General features: G+C 37.5%; 1 pseudogene; it reads right to left on the bottom strand.

The window, feature by feature from the left end:
• Positions 1-2,772: 2,772 nt before the first annotated feature.
• Positions 2,773-3,425, bottom strand: LOC149233498 (uncharacterized; annotated as a pseudogene).
• Between the last annotated feature and the right edge of the window lie 17,908 nt (positions 3,426-21,333).

The following is a 21,333-nucleotide window of genomic DNA, read 5'->3' as shown; positions in this document are numbered from 1 at the left end:
CTTTAATTCCTTCCTCGATTTTAATTGCTTCAAACAATCTACCAACTTTTTCACCTGAAATTAGGTTATTTTGGTTTAGTTTTTCAAGGATTTAGCTTCAAATGAACTAGCCCCACAATCACCATATTGGCAATGAAATTTATATTAAATATACGTTGAACTCTTATAGTAGTTTGATAGTATACCACACCAGAAATTACAAAAATAGTATTTTGGTAATATACCACACCAGGAAAACAACGGAAGAAACAAGACTTCTTAGGGTAACTCCCTACCCTCCCTCATTTCAATGCAACACTAAAAGTTTTTCTTGCTCTCTTTCCATTTCACAACAGTTCTTAATCAGAAATCTCAATTTCAGGCTCTGTTACCAGAAACGGTTTTCTTGCTCTCTTTCCACGGTTTTCTTGGTCTCTTTCCATTTCATGGTAGTTCTTAATCAGAAATCTCAATTTCAGGCTCTGTTACCAGAAACGGAATGGAAGTCTTCGTTTCAAACGGTGTTTTATACGGTAGTTTTTGTTTTTTAATGCAAGAAACTGGGTTTTCCAAAAACGGTTCGTTTCTTGAAACTGTTTTATGGAAAACCTTAATCTGGTTCATTTGCAATATGGATCTCTTCTCGATTGGATGTCGACATGAATCATAAAAATCATTGGTTTTCTGGATAGTTCTTGAAGGAATTTTCATAGTCTATGGTTAGAAGTCAACCATATATAGATTAGGTGCTAACGGATAGGTTGGTTGCAAATAGGCTGGGTGTTCTCCCTAGTGACAACACCTTGCTATAGTGCTTAATATATCTTTAACAATGTTGACTATTTAGAGATTTTATTAGTTAAAGTTATGTTATTTTTTTAATTGTAGCCATTGATGTATAACAGTATATGGTTAAGTTTTTACAAAAAAAAAATTGTTATTTTTGTGTTGCTTTTATTTAAAAGTGGATTTAGTGATTTTATCTAATATTTAAAATGTGTATTTTTATATGAAATTATGAATTTAAATGTATAAGGTTTTTTTATATATTTTTTTTTATAAATTAGTAATATATATAGATATTCTATATATATTTTTATAAATTAGTAGTTAAATAATTTAGTTAATTAATTATTTTATATAAACATTAGGACACAATATTTATTTATTATTACTATTATTTTTTTTCCCATTGGTCTAGTTTATAACCTTTCAAATGATTGGAAAATGATTTTGATAAAACCATTCTATAGAAACTTTTATCAACCATTAGACTATCTATAATATTAAATATCATCAACCAAAGACATTAATTTAATATATAAAAATAATAATTATCTATTATCCATCCCATTAATAGTTTTATCCCATAAATACTTTTTTCATCGGTGATAAGAGAGATTATGTTAAGTAATTTGCAATAATAAAGCTTAAGAACACAAGCTATTGATTAATATGTCTATAATACGAACATAATTTCAACTATGATAAATATGGAAAGTTTCATAATTACATTAAAATAGTGATAGAAATAATTGTAAATTTATAAAAATAAACAAGTCTCCAAAATCAAAATACAAAATAGAAATCCATCATTTAATAAATTTTAAATACGAAACAAATAGGAGTACTACTACAAGAAAATACTCCTCTTCATTTATAAATAACCAGCGTAGATCTATCTCTCTCGAGGAGGGGTTAAAATTGACATTCGTATGCACGTTTTGACCTTTTTTAACCGTCAAATATAGGCACTTTTAAAATCTACACGTTATTATGAACTTGTTAATAATTTGTAAACTTGTCATAATTACGAGCATGTAATAAAATTACAAGTTTTAATTTTATATATATCTATATATATATTTTAATAATTTGTATTCGTTTAAATTTTATATTAAATTGACAGTATAAGTACCTACTATCAACTTACCTGAGTTGGACTGGACACGCTGTATCATTCTATGCTTCTAGCACTTACGCGAATTTATGTAATTATCAATATGACGAGATTAAGAGTACAGTCCAACACTTACGCGAATTTATGTAATTATCAATACGACGGGACTAAGAGGTGCAGGGTCCATATCCATCTTGTCTGGCCAACATATTTAGATTTCAATATCATTCAGGCACACAATTAAAACGGGGAGCTGGAGCTCACCAATGCATTAATTGCCACAACATTGTTAACATTAGCTATTTAGGATTGGTTTGGTAAGGCATTTATTATGGAGTTCCAATATTTATGAGAATTATCGTTGGGTTAACTTTTTTTTTCCAATTCGATGATGATCTAACTTCTATTTCCTACAAAATTTCGTCCCAATTTGATCATAATCTGGATTCTCAAATGGTATGTGGGGAAGTTGGAAATTGGAATATTATGCAGTGAATGCCCAATGCCCATCATAGAGTTGGAGCCTGGAGCTTTCTCATTTTAGTAGAGATACAACCCGTAAAAGAAAAAAAATGTCAAGTGGCAAATCCACATCTACTCAAGGTAAGCTCTTCTCTTGTACTTTCTTGCTGCTATTTTTTTAGTTCTGCTATGTTATCGCGGTGCTTTATTTCAGTTACAACGATATTATTTTTAGTTTTTCATTATTCGATTAATATGATATAGGAGAGCTATGCAATTTTTTTCGTAAGTAAAATTTCTTTGTATTCAAGTTCTTTACATACATAAATTCCATAGGTCAAGAAGATCGACTACAAACGCCAAACTGGTTTTGAAAATAGTGACATGGACTTGTCAACCTTCTCTGTTCTTATGTCATGGAATCCACTCAATTAAAAACACCGAACATTTCTGACCCGTTGAAAAACGAAGTAGGTTGTCATAATAAAACCAACATTTGTATTACACCCCAACTGTAAGTCAAGATTTTGGTAGGTTTTGATGTTTGAGTCATACCCTATCCCCAACTTTAGATCAAGTTATCAATTGTTCATTTCATGCCAGTGTAGTTGACATAGTTGCACATGAAATACAGAGGCTGAAGATGTCACGTAAATAGAACTTTTGTCTTCTAATAGACAAAATGGATGATCGGCTATCTCTACCAGTGATCCACGACAATCAGAGAACATATATAGATTATATGTCATTTTTATTTTGTGAAAAACCCTGATTATTTCTTAGACTTCTTTGGAGTGTTCAAGTTTTTGTGTCATAGCCTCAATCTGTTATTCCATATAAACATCTTCTTCCGTACCCTACTTTTCAGGATTTCAAGTTAGTCTTAGAGTTTTTACAGTTTATTCAAAGACAAAGACTCCAAAACCTCTCTTGGCATATATCTGATAAGTCTATGTAGCCCCACATGCTCAATATCATCCTTGACAACACAACCACCCATAAATGAATTAATTTTATCATCGCTCAATTTACTTCGCGAGCCATTCATATATTTCTCAATCCTCTTTATCTCTATCTTACACATGTAGTCAAATGGATATCTATGGAATAGTTAAACATATAAACCTATGTAGAGATTAGATATATATGGAATAGTCAAAGTTTATAGATGGAATTGGATGCACGAATCTATGACAACCTGGAGGGCGTTACAATCAATTATCGAACACAAAGCATCATGTACGTGCCTCCGGACCCTGGACTGAATAAGATTTACAGCTAGTTGCAATTACAATTTCCATGGCTGCCAGTGCCCAATTTCAATTTAAATGAAAAACAATGAAATAATTATGGATCAGCATGACTTCTAAGATTTACATGACTATGTTAACAAAGATCTCTCTTTTGACCACCTCAAGATTCTCATGACTCTAGGGATCATATATGAACGTTCCATTTTAAACAGTTAATTATGATACCCATTGCCAAACATAGACTTCCTCTATTTAAAAGAAGAGAACATTGCAATAATTTGTCAATTCAATAATAAATTAATATCCATAAAAACGCTTGCCCAGTCAAGGACGTTTCTGACCTTTGGATCCTGCAAGTTACTATATATCGCCAAAACAATTCTAACTAGAAAGAGAAAATTTACTGTTGTGGATTAAATAAGTGCGTTCTATCTTAGACACTACAACAAATAATCAAAGTTTTCAACATCGACATTCTACTTCAACAAGCAAATTCAATCAAGTTAATGAATTTGTAAACTTCAACGTTTCAAAGCAAAGTCTACATCAACATTGTTGAACTTGTAATCAAACTCAAATCACATTGAATTGTAAGGGTGCATTCTCGGTTGAAACCGACACCCAAGTCTTGAATTGAGTCAAATTGAATTCATTGTAGTGAATCATTGAAATCATTGTAAGCTTTTTTGGGTGCATTTTCGACAATGTTCGACACCCTTCCTTTAAAGCACAATCAAGTGAGTCCATGAGTTTTAACTCCAAATGAAACAAGCAACAAGTTCACATCTCCTGCAAGCGAGCGTGAGTATTCATTCAAGCAATTTGTGTCAAAACTGTACAAGGCTCAAACCTTCAAGTGAGCGTGAAGTCATTAAGTAAGGCAAGTGAGCATTCATGCAAATACGATCATCATCAAGCGAGCGTGAATTCCAGAGTTTAAGCAAGAAAGTTCTACAACTCTAGCAAGTGTTCCCAGCAAGTGCAATAAGCAACAAATCAAGCGAGCGTGCCATTCAAGTCCCATAGCAAGCGAGCCTGTCATTCAAGTAACAAAATCAATTGAAATAGTTCAAAGCACGACATCTACGACAAGAGAGCCTGACTTCAAGTGAGCAAGTTCAGATGGCGCAACATATTCAGTGGTTAAACATTCTTCACAGTTTGATCATCTCCAGTGATGAAGACAAGGTGCACATCAACAAAGAAACTCTTGCTGATCTTTCACGGCATCTACAACAAAAACATGAAACCATTGAGTTTCTTCAACTAGAGTCGCAACTAAAAAGAGATGAGCTGCAAAAAAAGAGTGCTTCTTCCAAGTCATTCAACCATACAGATGAAGATAAAGATGTTGATTCCAAATCACTCATCCAAACAACTTCAAGTTTTGAAGTTGTTCATGATCAAAATCAAATTTCTTCCAAACCCATCATCAAGCCCTGGGAAGAGATTCAAAATAACAAGAATCGATGAGGCTTAGGATATGTCATTGATGAAATCAACTTACATATCCCAGATTATTCCAAGCCAATTAAGTTTGTGAGTGTATGATTTCTTGAACAACACACCTCAGTAGGTTCTGAGAAAGTTGTAGACAAATAGAATTGCATGCAACCTGAAGTTGAAGTCCAATCGAAATGTTCTCATTGTAAAAGAACCAATCATATGGAAGATCAGTGTTTTGATCTCCATCCTTGTCTCCATTTTGGCAAGCCCAATCATTCCTCAGAAAAATGTCGCAACCAACAAAAATCAGCTAGATTGAAGATACATTATGAATGGATCGATCCTTGGGAATGGTCATCCACAGTCAAACGATTGTCTCAGTTCTACAATCGACTACAATCACACATAGTGCAGCCAACAGTGAACCGATGATGGTACTCTCATGTAGTTGAACGAGGGAGTACAACAATGAAACTCTCCTACACCTGAAGGGGGGGAGTTCAAATATATTTTGGAGAATATTGTCTCTCCTTTCAGTTGAAAAAGGGGGGAAAATGTCAATGAAATCGACAAGTGGTTGTCAGACTGAAAGTCTCGAAAACATCAGCGAAGTAGCCAGTGGGCATCTTCATCAGCCAGTGGGAATTTGTCATCAGCAGTGAGCATCAGCAAAAACAACATTGAGTTGTTTTTCGACATCTTTAGCCAGTGGGCAATCATCATCAGCAAACACGCCAGTGGGCGTTCATCAAATTGTGTCAGTGGACACCGGATGTTTTTTTCAAACAAAGGACAGTTGGATCCTTTTGCGGCTTGGCACATGATGGAGTTGTCAAGCAACATTCAGAGATGAATCAAGCATGCAGCTGATTCATGTTCTCTTCAGATTTGAGTTTTTTCCAGAATCCAATTTTGGCGGTTTTTTCAGGCAATGTTTTTGAGGATCAACATGAGAACTTGGAAGATGGTTCCTTGTTCTTATTTTGGATTTATCATTGAAGGGGGGAATGTTAGCCTCTCTCATAAAACAATAATAAATCCAAAAATAAATAAATAAATTAAATATTCCAAGTTAGGAATTTGTGCCTAACTCTTGGGTTGTTCCTCTATGATAGGAGTTAGTTTAGGTAACTCCTATATTGGTGTGTCTGGTGAGAAATTATCTCAACCAAAGGAGAAATTATCTCAACCAAAAGTGTCTAAGATAGCACGCACTTATTTAATCCACAACAATAAATTTTCTCTTTCTAATTAGAATTGTTTTGGCGATATATAGTAACTTGCAGGATCCAAAGGTCAGAAACGTCCTTGACTGGGCAAGCGTTTTTATGGATATTCATTTATTATTGAATTGACAAATCATTGCAATGTTCTCTTCTTTTAAATAGAGGAAGTCTATGTTTGGCAATGGGTATCATGTAGTTCATCTGCATGGTTGAATGACTTGAAAGTTGTCTCTCCTTTCAGCTGACAAAGGGGGGAAAATGTCAATGAAATTGACAAGTGGTTGTCAGATTGAAAGTCTCGACAACATCAATGAAGCAGCTAGTGGGCATCTTCATTAGCCAGTGGGCATTTGTCATCAGCAGTGAGCATCAGAAAATTCGCCATTGGGCGATCAACATCCAAAGCAGCAGTGAGCAGCTTTCATCATAGCAAAAGTAACATTGAGTTGTTTTTCGACATCTTCAACCAGTGGGCGATCATCATCAGCAAATACGCCAGTGGGCGTTCATCAAATTGTGTCAGTGGACACCGGATGCTATTTTCAAGCAAAGAACAGTTGGATCCTTTTGCTGCTTGGCAAATGATGGAGTTTTCAAGCATCATTTAGATATGAATCAGTCATGCAGCTGACTCAGTCTCTTCATATTGTAGTTTCTTCAGCATCCAGATTTGGCGGTTTTTTCAGGCAATATTTTTTAGGATCAACATGAGAACATGGAAGATGGTTCCTCATTCTTATTTTGGATTTATCATTTAAGGGGGGAATGTTAGCCTCTCTCATAAAACAATAATAAATCCAAAATAAATAAATAAATTAAATATTCCAAGTTAGGTATTTGTGCCTAACTCTTGGGTTGTTCCTCTAAGATAGGAGTTAGTTTAGATAACTCCTATATTGGTGTGTTTCTGGTGATAAATTATCTCAACCAAAGGAGAAATTATCTCAACCAAAAGTGTCTAAGATACCACACACTATCTTGAGAACACTGTCTCTCATCTATTTATTTGTAACACTATATTCAATTATTTTAATGAATGAAAATGAGAGAAAATACGTGAAGAAGCCATAAGGCTGAAGCCTTTTCAGCCATTATTTGGTGTCTAATTTATTATGTGTGTTTTATATATTTGTCTGAGTTAATTTCATTGTCAATACGTTGGCCTATCCTAGGTTGTGGTTCACTCTCGAATTTGTATGTGAATGTTGTTCATGGTAGTTCATGTCTCTAATTTCCAAGCCTTCATATTTTTCAATTGCTTTTTAATTTTCTGAATTAGAGATTTTTTTCTTTTACTATTTTTGAAAGGTAAGAGGCGGATTAATTTGATAAGTGAATGTTGTTCATGGTAGTTCATGTCTCTAATTTCCAAGCCTTCATACTTTTCAATTGCTTTTTAATTTTCTGAATTAGAGATTTTTTTCTTTTACTATTTTTAAAAGGTAAGAGGTGGATTAATTTGATACTTTTTTTTTTATAGTAAATCAATAATTGAAAGTTAGGAATATATTTAGTAAGTTTGGAAGCTTTTCTGTTTACCAACTAGTAAATTAAGAATATATCTAGTAAGATTGGAAGCTTTTTTATTTATCAACTAGTCTATATTTAACTTTAACACTAGACCCAATCGATTAGTGAATATAATTTGAAAATATCATATAAAACTGGTATAAATAAATATCAAACGTCATAAGATGGGCGGTTTAAAAATAAAACAGTCGAATTTTTTTTTAGTGATGGGCAGGGGGACCCGTCAAATTTAACCCGTCTCCACGGAAGCAAACATGTTGTACGGAAAATAAAATAAAATAAAAGGTATTGCAGTGAGGGTACAATTAATAAAAAGTTCTGGTGGGCATAGCCTACGGCGATTCCTATTTCCAACCCCATAGAAAATTTATTACGCCCTGACATGCGTGGGAGATAGGCAGATATAACACGCGCCTGGATGACTATAGAAAAAAAAACTGCTTGTTATAAGGGGCTATCTCGGGCGCATGTCAGGCACAATAAATTTTCTATGGGGTTGGAAATAGGAATTGCCTCAATTTTAGATGGTTTGCTCCCCATGCGATTTAGATTTCTATCCTTATTGATTATAGGTGTCAAACATCATGTCACTTTATTATTAATGCTGTTAACACTCACTCCATGATCCATCCACTCTCAAACACATTAGTATGATGGCCTCGGTAGGCAATGCCACACCACACACTTGCCCCCCTGCTATGCACATTAAAGCACCACACACTTTCCTCCTTGCTGTACACATTAAAGCTTACTCACCCGATCCGAATAGAAAGGAGTGAGTAGGTGTTAGGAATAATTTCCTTGTCGGGATCTGTTACATTCACATGGCTCTAAGCATTATATTTAAGCTTTCAATTTTTTTATGGTTTGCTTCACATGGGATTTAGATCTCGATTGTGTCAAACATCATGTTACGCTGTGAGCACACTCTTCAGGGCTACCTCCATCCACTCAAAAACCCGTTATTACGAAATCACAACACAACATAATAACGATCTTCATTTTCTCACGATATGATGAGAATGGACGTCGTAATCCGGCAGGTGGTGGGCGTCGAAACTCACCCTTGTGCCAAAACTGGCCTCCACGCCAAACCACCTCACCGCTACACCCAAGCCACCTCAATGCCTTGTGCTCAACTGTCAACCCGCCACATGGCTCCACCTCACAACATGGTGATGTGATCAACATGTTAGCATCACACTAGGCCTAAAAAGTGTCAAACGATACTCTGTCACATGTAAGGCAAAAAAATTATTTAAAAGAGGCCATTGAGCTGTTTATTCGTCACTTTATACAACTCAGACTCTGACTCACACCTCTTGCACGTCCATGAACTCCACAGGCCCAAATTCAACCTCTATAAGTTCAAATTATTCTATTTGAACGGCCAATTCACCTTACCTCGGTGGATTTGACTTATTTTTTTTTGTTTTGGTGAGTTAGTATCAATTAGTCAAGAAATGAAAATATACAAAGGATTTTTTGGCGAAGATCACATGAGATATCATTTGTCACGGGCGCGCTTGTAGGTTTCAAGGTTGAAGACGGATCTAGCTTTTGACAAATGATATCTCATGTGATCTTCGCCGAAAAATCCTTTGTAAACTTGATATGGATCACAGAAGCCTAAACTCTACTATTGAATCCCTGCACGGAAAAGCCATCGCATACAAGGTCCATCATTTTGAACGGGCGTGCTTGCAGGTTTCAAGGTTGAAGACGGATCTAGCTTTTGACAAATGATATCTCATGTGATCTTCGCCGAAAAATCCTTTGTAAACTTGATATGGATCACAGAAGCCTAAACTCTACAAATGAAAATATATTTCAAAAAATGTTAAGTTAATATGGACAAAAAGAATATTAAATAAAAAATGTTAGAGATATTTGATGAATAAATCCATATCAAATAAAATATTAGGTATATTTGATGAATAAGTCCATATCAAATAAAATGTTAGAATAGATGCTCTAAAAAATGGAAGCAAAAATAAAATGTTAGGTTAGAAAAAATAAATAAAAAATAACAATAAACTCTAAAAGTGATGCAAATCCAAATGCTACTACTCTTAGTCAATTTTATTTTTGTAAATAAGGGTTGTGTACAGATTGTTTAAATGCCATACTCAGTTCAAACAATCCAATTGTACAATTTAATCATGATTGGATTTGATTTAAATTGTTTGTCACTAGGTAGTAAATAAAATTGGCTCAACAGTTTAATTTGAGCCAATGAAGGAAATAAGGGATAGATGTACTCGGATGAATAAAGGAAAATATTAGGAGAGTAAAGGGTAGGTAGACATATGAGAAATAATTGGAGCATGAAAGGATTTTATCCTAAGTTCTAGCAATGGATAATGTGTGCATATGATGTTGCATTTTAAATTAACTATGAATTCTAAGCAACAATGTTATTTGGTAAACACCCTAATTTCATTCATTTATTCCCCCATTACACAAAATTGTCACATCCACCATAAAATCATGACCCCACCATCGCTTCCACCTCACATGTTAAATCCCTTCCACCTTACCTTTGATCCTGCATGATCCCCCGAGATCTAATGGCCCACATCCCTCCTCGGCCCTCATTTGTCGTTCGAACTTTATCGGCCAGGGAGGGGGGAAGGGGTGGTTGTTCCAAAGTGGGTAGTTTCCGAAACCACCTTCTTGAACCACCTTATCCTTATTTTAGTCATTCGGGACTTAAAATCTTGAAACGACTTTACCACCTAAAGCTACTCCCTAACGGGGTTTACATGTGATTGTTTACCGTCGCTCCATGTCGCCATCCACGTCACTTCTTCCATCCAATCAACTGTCGCCCATTCGTTATTCATTCAATTCATAACTCCCACAAATTTATGTCCCAAAGACCTGTTAATTAATCTCGTTGGATAATTATTGTAGATTTAACCATTCATTCGACACCTACGCTCCAATTTTTCCATTAAAAGTCTTGTTCCTCCAGGAAAATGGTTACACAGTGCATTTATGTAACAAAGTTTTCCTCCTTACAACTCAAAGATAATTTGACACTTAAGCATCTATTTTGTCCTGTTTAGAAGAGGGCCGACTTCCAGGTCCACTTGTCTCTTTTTCAGTCATACTGCTTTCACTGTGATCACTCTGTTTCAGACCGATTTTTTCCATTCCTATCATTTTCAATCTGCAAATTCATTTGATAAAATTCCTCTTAAGGGAAAAGAAGTTTCAAAAATCCCAAATCCTCTTGTACATCCATAGATTGACTTCCATCATACTCCCCGATCGACAGAGATTGTAGAATCATTGAGTCTTCTTATCAATTTGATCTATATGAAATTTACTGCTGGATGGAAGATCAATTAATTGATCAGACATATGAAATAGGACTTTGGGACTCCCTCCTTCCCCACTACATTTTCCCTTAGATACACAGAGCACCTGAATTTGTCAAAAATGCTATGAATCCTATGATTCCAACCAAAGAGAAATCATTTCACCCACAGGAGAAATCCTCTTTTTAATCAATGTTGAGTCCATTGAAAAGATGTTGCAGGCCCCTACTATTGCACCAAATCATCCTTTTTCCCATGAAAACCTGATAGAAGACTATCAGAAACTAGATTTTACTAAAAGATCCCAAACTCTTGAACTTTTCCTAGCTATTGATAGTCCTCTGCCTAAAACAAACCCTCCTTATGACTCATCCATGTTCGCTGATAGAACCAGGCAAATCACCACTATTTTGTCGTATCTTCTTGGTTATAACTATGATCAATATGTTAATGATGCCATCCTAGCTTTCTTATCTATCTTTTCTACTGATTCCAAACCCGCTGCTATTTATAATTTCAGCCAATTCCTAGCTGAAGCCATACATGAGCAATTTGTCTAGTTTAACACTGAAGAAGCATTCAAGTATGCTTCTGTAATTGTATACCTTTTTATATATTTTCAAGGAGACAAATTTCCATTTACCTTACAAACGCTAGATGAGGAGGCAACCAGTGATCAATGATCTTTTGGACTACAATGGAAATGAAGGAGAAAAAAGAGTTTACTCGTAAATAGTTCATAGAATCGTTTATTCATCCAACTATCAGTCTTATGAGCAACACTCTAGTACCAAGAATCAGTGATGAGATTGTCAAAATATTGCAGCTGATTGACCAAGCCACAACTGAGATTGGTATCTGTTATCACTCAGGTTTTCCTTAAGCTCCAGAAAAGGATACGGCCGAGGTAACCACAGACCAACTTTGGACTGCAGGTTCTAGCCCACCTGCAATCAGAGAGGGCTCTCTCTTTCAGATTTTAGCTTTGTTGAAAAGGATCTTAGGCTAGTTATTGAGTTCAGGGGTTTTTGTTCCGATTTTGGTGGGATAATTGATGTTCTCAGGTAGAGAGGCAGAGCATAGTCTGAAAGTTTCAAACCATTGGGCGTGGAGTCGAAAAGGAGGACTGCTGGTGCGTTTTCTTGGTCCCAAGAGAGAAAATGGAGCAAGGTAGCTGCAAATGAAACAATGTTTCAGGTTTAAAGGATGGGATGAATGCTAAGTAATGAGGGGCAGTTAAGAATCCCTCAGTCAGCTTAACAGGGGTAGATAACAGAGCTCTACCTAGGGGCAGTAAAGAATCCCTAGATAATCGACACACACAGGTGAATCGGGGTAAATATGAGCCAGAAGGAATTCATATTCATTACCAATTCATTCAGAGGAAAACATAAAGAAACAACAGAAATTGAGCATAGAGTGTATTTAAACAAATTCTAAGCTAATCTTTATTTTTGCTATTTAGATAATGGTAAACAGTAAACAGAGGTAAGAAGCACTTATTGAATCAGGTTGCAGCACAAGAATTCCATCTTCAGTCTCCAGAAAAACATTAATAACACATCAAACAGTCTCTTCTCAGAACTTTCGGCAATCTTTGATTACAGAACCAATTTCAGGTATACAGTGCGAGTCTCTAGTGAAAAATACCAATTTACCAACCCTTGAAACAATGCTGAGGGCGGTATATATAGGGAAAACTCTCTACAATTTGTTCATTACATCTTGACCTAAACAGGTCCTAAAGAATAATTAGTCTGACCTAATCCTATCTGAAATAAATGCATGAAAATATCTTTGGCTGCACTGAGGGCTGCCGTATCAAACTGAAGTGAATGTGCTTGTCCTCGGTGGCTTGGTGTAGTTGCCTCTGCAATAATTGTGCATGGGTCTCTGCTCCATTGTAGTTTGGTGGCCTTAAATGCTCCAATTGTGATTTGAGAGCTGGGATGGGCTTTCACCGCTTGATTTGACTTTGTTGGCGGCCATTCAATGTTAACCTGCTTTGGGAACTGAAGGTTTCCATTAAAAAATTTAACTGGTACACTTTTCTGCTTCTCTTTCCTCTGATACTCTTTGACAAATGAATTGGGTTGCTTTTCTCCTTTGCCGTGGGTCTAATCACATGTTAATGGTTGTTGTTCGGCCTCTGTTTCCTCTAGAACTGTCTTCTGCTCCTTTCTGCATGGTTCGCGAAGAAAAACGGGTCCTTCGGCGCCTTTCGGGCTTGTTGGGGGCTGCGCGATAAAAAGATTCCCCATTTTGGCCTAACTTATCCAGCGATGTGCGATTTGCGCTAGAAACTGATTCCGGGGATCCAGAGTGCGATTTTCACCCTTCGCGCCAAAATTGTTGATGACGTCGGCATGATAGACCTCGTACGGTGGATGACGTGGCGGGATGACGTCAGAATGATGACGTCAGCATGTATGGAGGTGACATGGCAGTACGGCAGGTCTGATGAAATGGCAAGACACGTAGCAGGGTGACTCGGCGGTACGGTGGCAGGAGGCCACGCAGGCGGATGACGCGACAGGTGACGTGTGGCTTACGTCACAAGAGGGGCGGTAAATGGTTTTGGGTGCACCGCCTTTAGGCATGGGTGGTTTTGTCAAAGGGGGCTCCGCCACGCCCGGGAAGGTGACGTGTGGCGGGAGTACGGCGGCAATACTGCCCATCTCCCGGACGCTAACTTTCGGGCGGCTTGGGAGATGGGAACACCCGCCCACTGTTGATCTGCGGGGCGGGTGATTGGACGGTTGGCAGGAGGGACGAGGCGACGGGGAGTTAACATACAGGGCACACGGAATATCCAGATTTTAATACGGCGTGGCGGGGGGGTAAGAACTATGGTTTATGTGGGTTTTTAGGGTTAAAATGAGTGCGGGTTAATGTATTTACACTCGGGACTTAGGGATATGGGCGCAATATGTGTTTTTTGAGGGTTTGTGAGCGGGGGTTTAGGAATTTGTGCACAAAACTTTAGGTTAGCGGTTGGAAAGAGGGTTTTGAGGGTTAGGATTAGGAAACAACGTTTATCAGCCTGACCAAGTGTCAGACTAATTCCTGTTATGACACGGATGGGCTAAAAACAACCCCAGATGGACTGCCTTTTCCCTGACTTAGAAGAAATATGGCTATAATGCCAGGGAGGGGATATTTAGATAGGGGAGTATTATATACATAGTTTTAGTAGGGGAAGGGGAAAATGGATAGGGAGTTATGTACTAGAGTTAGTAGTTAATATGGAGATGATAAGAAAGCGCTAAGGTAAGGGTCCTTAGGCTAATTTTGGGGAAAATAACTTGTAAATGAGAAATAAAGAATGCTTGAGTGAAGCAGATCTTCACCAAGACAAATGACATGGAGAATGATGAAACTAAGAGGAATCAAGCAGATCTTGACCTCTTTGGGGAAGTTAGTAAATGACTTGGGAAATGAGAAGAAGGGGAAGTTAGTTATGTCTAGCTCGAGCTCCTCCAGATGAAAAACTGTCTGATAACTGTGATCTGAAAAGATATAAGACTTTAAAACACAAGATTGATCATGAATCATCATTCTGCAACCTCACAGCTACCTACCCGGCCTACCTTCCTAACATTTTTTCTTCTTTTTGGGTGGGTGCACTTAGACTTGCAGACCCTGATTTACAATTTTTCTTTTGAATGCTTTCCTATCTAAATCTACACTTATTTCTGCCAAGGGCCTAGATTAAGCAGTTGGGTCCCTGTGATTCTCTACCTATCTACAAATCTTCCAAGATTAAACTGTTTGGACAAATACATTCTCTATATTCTAAACAGGAAATTGAAACCTAGGGAGACCAAGATTAGACTATTTGAATCTCCCTTTAAATACTCTTCAAAACTGGAACAACTCATCAAAATTGAAATACAGCAGTGCCATTTGGACTAGCACAGTTCATGGCATCTTGTGGAAATATGGAACACTGCAGCCTGCAAAGTATGACATATTTGGCATGTAAAAATGTCAATCATGAAAGATGAAACCCTGTTGCAACAGGAGGCTAACAGTGGCTCCACTTGGGGATGGCTTTTCCTTGTGAAAAGCCAAGAACAGCAGGTCAGACTGCCTTGATTTTTCTATTTGTTGTTGTAGACTGGAAAACACTTCTTTGTTCTGGCTGCTAAAAATGTGAAACTTTGAAATCTGAAACATTCTCTCCTCAACTGAGTTACTGTGAACTGTATAGCATCGCCTGCTTTCTTCTGCGTGCTTGATAACTATGTACAATGCTGCTGGAACATGCCTTTGACTGCAAATATTTCTTTTCTACCATGAATTTCTTGTAATGTGACAGTTTTCCTCTTGTTGTTTTGTTTGAAATTGGTGTAGAGACAGAGCCTTTAAAACTGGAATACTCGCATTGGCTGTGTCTTCATAAAATTTACTACTGTTCCTTAAGCAAACGACCTGCTTACACAAAATAAAAACAGAATGCTAATATATACAAATATTACTGTACAAAGATATATACAAGGCTGCATTATGTCCCTTAAAAGGGGTCATGGTAATGTTTCAGCATACGGCCATTAACAGGGCCTTCTTCAACAGTGTTGTCCTCTATAGACCTGAGAAAGTATGTGTTATTTCCCTGAACAGCAGAGACAACAAATGGCCCTTTCCATAAAAAATCAAACTTAGCATGTTTGCCCTTGTCTTCTCTTCGTGAGTCCCACCTTAGAACTTTGTCACCAATACTGAAATCCTCAGCTTTAGCTCTCTTATCAAACATCTTTTTAAGCTTTTCTTGCAAAATTTGAGCTCTGTCATAAACTTGTTCTCTGGTTTGTTGAAGATGAATTGTCTGATTGATTCTTCTTTGAATGTCATTTGGTTCAGCCTGAATATCCTGTAACAGCTTAATAGTAGGGATGCCCAAGGATGAAGGAAATCTAGCCTCCATGCCATATACTAGCTCATAAGGGCTCATCCCAATTGATCTTTTGCTTGAAAGTCTGTCTGCCCATAGGGCATTTATCAGCTTTTTGTGCCAGTTATTCTTGTTTTCTTCTAGCATCTTCTTTATGATGTTGATGAGACTTTTGTTTGAAGATTTTGCCAGGCCATTACCTTGAAGGTAATAGGCTGTAGAGTGGCCCAGGGTGATATGAAACTTAAAGGCAACGGCATTATCAGTGATGATTTTCTCAGGGCAGCCAAATCTAGAAAGGATATTGCACTCAAGGAATTGGATAATGATAGTGTCACTGGCTTGTCTACAGGGAATGGTTTCAACCCACTTAGTGAAATAGTTGGTGGCTGTTAGGATCCATTTGTGTTGGCATGAGGAAGAGGGATGGATTTCTCCAATGAAGTCAAGACCCCATTGTTGAAAAGGTTTTTTGGTTGAGATGGGTTTCAGGGGCAGGGGTAGCAACTTTCTCTTGCCCTAAAAAATTTGGCATTTGTGACATGACATGGAAAACTTCTTTACATCTGCAAAAAGAGTGGGCCAATAGAAACCAGCCCTTAAAATTTTATCAGCAGTGGACTTCCAATATAGATGTCCTCCACAATCACCTGTATGGAATTCTTTCATGACATTGTTAGTTTCATTCATGGTTAAACAATTAAGCAATATACCTTCATGATTTCTCCAAAATAATGCACCATCTATAACAAAAAACTTTAGAGCCTTCATTTTCAAGAATCTTTCCTTGGTCCTGGACAATCCTGGGGGAGCACACAGGTTTAACAATACAAAGCATATATCACCGTACCAGGGGCATTGCAGAAATATTCACTGATCTGTGGAGTCGCCAGCTCCTGTTCATTGTCTAGCTGGTTAATGTCTAAGGCTTGAAAGTTTGTTTCAGACATCATTTTAGCTAAACCTTGTCCCTTTATCATCTTGGTTGGTTTTATTTCTATGTCATACTCAAGGATGCTTGCAATCCACTTGCCTCTTTTGCCTTCTAATCCTTCTTGTGTCAATATGTCTTTTACAGCAGCGTGTGGAACATAGGTAATCACGTGTGAATACAGTATGTACACTCTAAAATCCTTGATGGCCTTAACAAGTGCGTAGGCCTGCTTTTCCATTATTGGATATTTCAAAGGGGTGTTTCTTAAGGCTCAGCTGAAAAAGGCGATTGGCTTTTCAGCTCCCTGTTCATTCTTTTGCAAAAGGACAGCGGTTGTTGTGTGATCAGATGCAAACGAAAATATGATAAAATCTCTGTTAAACTGTGGGCTAATGAGGACAGGGGTTTGGGTTAATGCAGTTTTGATACTTTCAAATTCTTGCTTGGTTTCCAGGGACCATCTTACCTTGGCATCCTTCTTTAACATGTTGCTTAACAGTCGTATTAGTTCAGCTAGATTTGGAATAAATCTTCTTAGGAAGTTGATTTTCCCAACGAATGCTTGTAGCTCTTTAATGTTTCTTGGAAATGGAATTTGGAGGATGGCTTGGATTCTTTCAGGATCAATTCTAATCCCATCTTTTGATATAATGTGGCCAAGTAACTTGCCTTCTTCTAGGCCAAATAGGGACTTCTTGGGATTCAAGGAAATGCCATATTTCCTACATGTCATAAAAATTTGCCTAAGATGCTTGAGGTGTTCTTCATCATATTTGGAAAATGGGGTTAAGTCATCCAGGTAGACAACTAGGAAATCATGTATTTCCTTGGCAAAAGCAATATCCATTGCTCTTTGAAATGTGGCACCAACGTTTTTAAGTCCGAATGGCATCTTCACATACTTAAATGTTCCCCACGGTGTGGTAAAGGCAGTTTTGTCTTGGTCGTCCGGGTGAACAAGTATTTGTTTGAAACCTAAAAAGCCATATAGCAAAGAGATTCTAGATGATCCCACTACTCTTTGTAGGATGTGATCCATTTTGGGCAAAAGATAGTGGTCTTTTAAGGAGACTTGGTTTAAATTTATGAGATCTACACAAAGTTTGATTTCACCTGTCTTTTTTCTTGTAGGAACAAGATTGGACACCCACTCAGAAAATCTGATGGGTGATATTATGCCTGCTTCAAACATCCTCTTTACTTCCTTCTCAATCGGGGGAAGAAGCATAGGGTTAATTCTTCTAAGTTTCTACTTGAAGGGTTTCTGGTTTGGTTTTAAGGGAATTGTGTGTTGGATCACTGAGGTGTCATAGGATTTCAAATCCTCATAACTCCAAGTGAATACATCTTGGAACTCTTTGAATAAATCAATGCACTTGGGCTTTTGATCAAGAGGCAAATTTTTGAACAGTTTGATCATTTTTAGATTTTCTGCTGTCCTAATGTTGTGTTCTTCTATATCAGTGTTTATTAGCTGCAATTTTGGCTTTCTGGGCACATCATTGGCGTCAAACATGTCTTCTAGTGGGGTCAGGCCAGCAGGCAGAAAATTATCTTTTAGCTCAATGATTTCTGCCTCTGTTTTGTCTATTTCTTCCAAGTGCATCTGTTTCAGCTGTTCAATGTTTTCTTTGTCAAAAATCGTCGGGTTTAGGATTTGTTTGGCTGTTGCAGCAGTTACAGCCTGCTGATTCTCAGTTGCTTGCTGTTCTGAATCTGTCATAGCATCCATATCTATGTTAATATTTGAAAATTCATGCTCAAGGGTAAGGAAATTATTAATTTGGGCATCATTTTCGAACACTTGCCAATCTTTAATGTTATTTGGGACAGCAGGCCTATGTTTTATTTCTGCTGTGAAGTGGTGGTTTGGGTCAAAGGGAAGCTTACATGTACTTGCAAAAGTGGCTAGGCTGTGAGCGTGAATGTTGTGATTTCTTGAGATCTTGTCAAGCTTGAATTCAGTGAATGCATTGAGTATATTAGTGGCAGCAGTCCTATAGGCTCTCATTCTATTGTCATTTGTAACAAAATTACCTTTCATCTGTTGTATGATTAAATCAGAGTCACCTAAGATAGACACTTTTTTAGCTCCTAGAGCTTTGAGGAGTTTAAGGCCTAACAGCAGAGCCTCATACTCTGCCATGTTGTTGGTGCATTTGAAATTCAGTCTGTAGGCATGGCCTTGTGCATGGTTGTTATATGTGTTGTGAATCCAAACACCTGCCCCTGCCCCTAACTTGTTGACAGAGCCGTCAAACTCTAAGTACCATGTGGTTTCTTGCTTATGGTTAGTGCTAAGAGTTTCAGCCATTCTTGCAGCGGGCAGATTTGAGGTTTCTGTTTGAGGAGGTTCTTCTTGTATGCTGGTTGCATTATCTGTTGTGACAGTCTCATGGGTGCGTATAATCGATTCTTGATTAATGTGCATTTGTTGTTCTAGAGCCAAAGGCTCATCCTCAGTTGGAGAATCTGTGTCATCATTAAAAAAAATAAAGGAATCCATGTCAGAATGTATTGAGTAAATGGGAAAAGTTTCAAGCTTGCTCTCACTACTCACCACATATTTCATCAGCGTTTCTCTGTACAGTCTCTATGGTTTCCCAAAGACAAAAATGGTGGCATACAAGAGGTCGAGTTGAAGGGATCCTTGCAGCTTTGCTCCCCATGATCTTGATTGGAGCATACCGTACTTTGGTGGGATGTCAGCCACCACCACATCCATGAGGATGGTCTTGTTGGGATATTGGACTAAGGAGACACACAAGTCTTTGATGAGGCCTAAACATTTCACTTGACTTGAGTCAAATGAGTATAAATCTTTGTAACGTCTTGTGATATCGAAGTTCAGTTTATCCATGACTGCCTTGGGCATAAGGTTGTGTGAGGCTCCTGAGTCAAACATAGTGTTGTGCAAAACTTTGTCATGTATATGCAAACTGACATAAAAGGGTGGAATAGGTCCATGTATTGATTTTCCATTGACTTCTGGACCGAATAGCAGTTCAGGAGAATCATCCAAAACATTTACATCGTCTTTGTTTTCTGGAATCTGTAGTGACCTTTGAATTTGTTGCCTATATCCATCTTGTTTGGAAAGTTCTGAAAGAGGAACAGGTATTTTCAATTTACCTATTTCCGCCTCTAAGTTAAATGGTTTTTCCAATGGAGTCTTGGTGTTGATAATGGCAGTTTTTTCTTTTTCATTTGAATTATCAGCGATTCGCTCTTATTTATCAGCGTTGTGGGGATTAACTACTTGCAGTTTTTCAGTTTCAGGAGGGCTTTTTGGAACGCTGTTCGAATTTTATTTTGAGGAAGGAGGTGATAGAGGCTGCTCAATAGAAGGCTGTGTGTCTGTTATGTCTTCTACAATCACTTGTCGCGGGTTTGGGATAGTTGTATCAGCTGCTTCTGTAGAAGACATAATAGACACACAGCCTTCTGTTGAGTAGACATAACAGACATAACAGACACACTTCCTTTGTTTTACCAGGCTCAGAGATGTCAATGGTCCTAGTTCTCAGCTTATATTGTTTGTGTACTTCATACACAGCAGTATCATATCCTTGTTTAAAGTCAAAAGACTCACCAGACTTAGTCTGAAACTGATTGTAATCAAGTTCATTTTGGTTTTCTTGGCTCAGGAAAGTTTGGTGCTCACCCTTTAGATCCATGAAATTCATGTGAGTGTCTTCTGTGGGTTGACTAGAAGTGGATCTTTTAACATAGTTATCTTGAAAAGGGGGTCTTATGTCATGGTCTTGGCTAGACCTACCAACATTTGTGTTCTGCGTTTTCCTAAAATTTGGATTCCTTATGGTATTGGACTGTTGTCCTTCCCATGATCCTTTTCTCTCAACATTTTCTACTCTTTCTCCCAATCTTTGCAGGGCATTGATAATAACATCAAGCTTCTGGTCAAAGGCTGAGGGTTCTTCTTTAAAAGTGGTTCTTCTCTCCATCCTAGCTCTGTTCCTTTTGGCAATTAAGTTGGCCTCAACGCTAACAGCAACATTTTGCATGTCTGCAAGGGTTTGAGGAGATCTTTCTTCTAACTGGTATGCCATATCCGGGTTAAAACCATCCAAAAATTTGTACAAGGCAAGGTCAGGGGGAGGCCTCAGATTCTGTGGTATTGCATTGTAAACATTATTGAATCTTGCACAGTACTCCAAAACAGTTTCTTGAGGACCTCTTTTAATTGTATCGTATTCAGCTAGTATGTGCAAAGGGTCTTTCTTTTTCTCCCATCTGTTGGTAAAAGATTGGTACAGCTCATCTGGGGTAGTTATGGAATTTGCAGCAAGTGATCTGAACCAAGTTCTTACATCACCTGTTAGACTTTGAACAAAAATTCTCATTCTCACGCTATCATCATCT

Source organism: Pinus tabuliformis, chromosome J (genome assembly GCF_031772625.1).
Source record: "Pinus tabuliformis cultivar Carrire ecotype Pingquan chromosome J, CPIR1, whole genome shotgun sequence".
Classification (NCBI taxonomy): domain Eukaryota; kingdom Viridiplantae; phylum Streptophyta; class Pinopsida; order Pinales; family Pinaceae; genus Pinus; species Pinus tabuliformis.
Note: the sequence above shows the minus strand (reverse complement) of the source record. Positions and strands in the feature narration are given on the sequence as shown.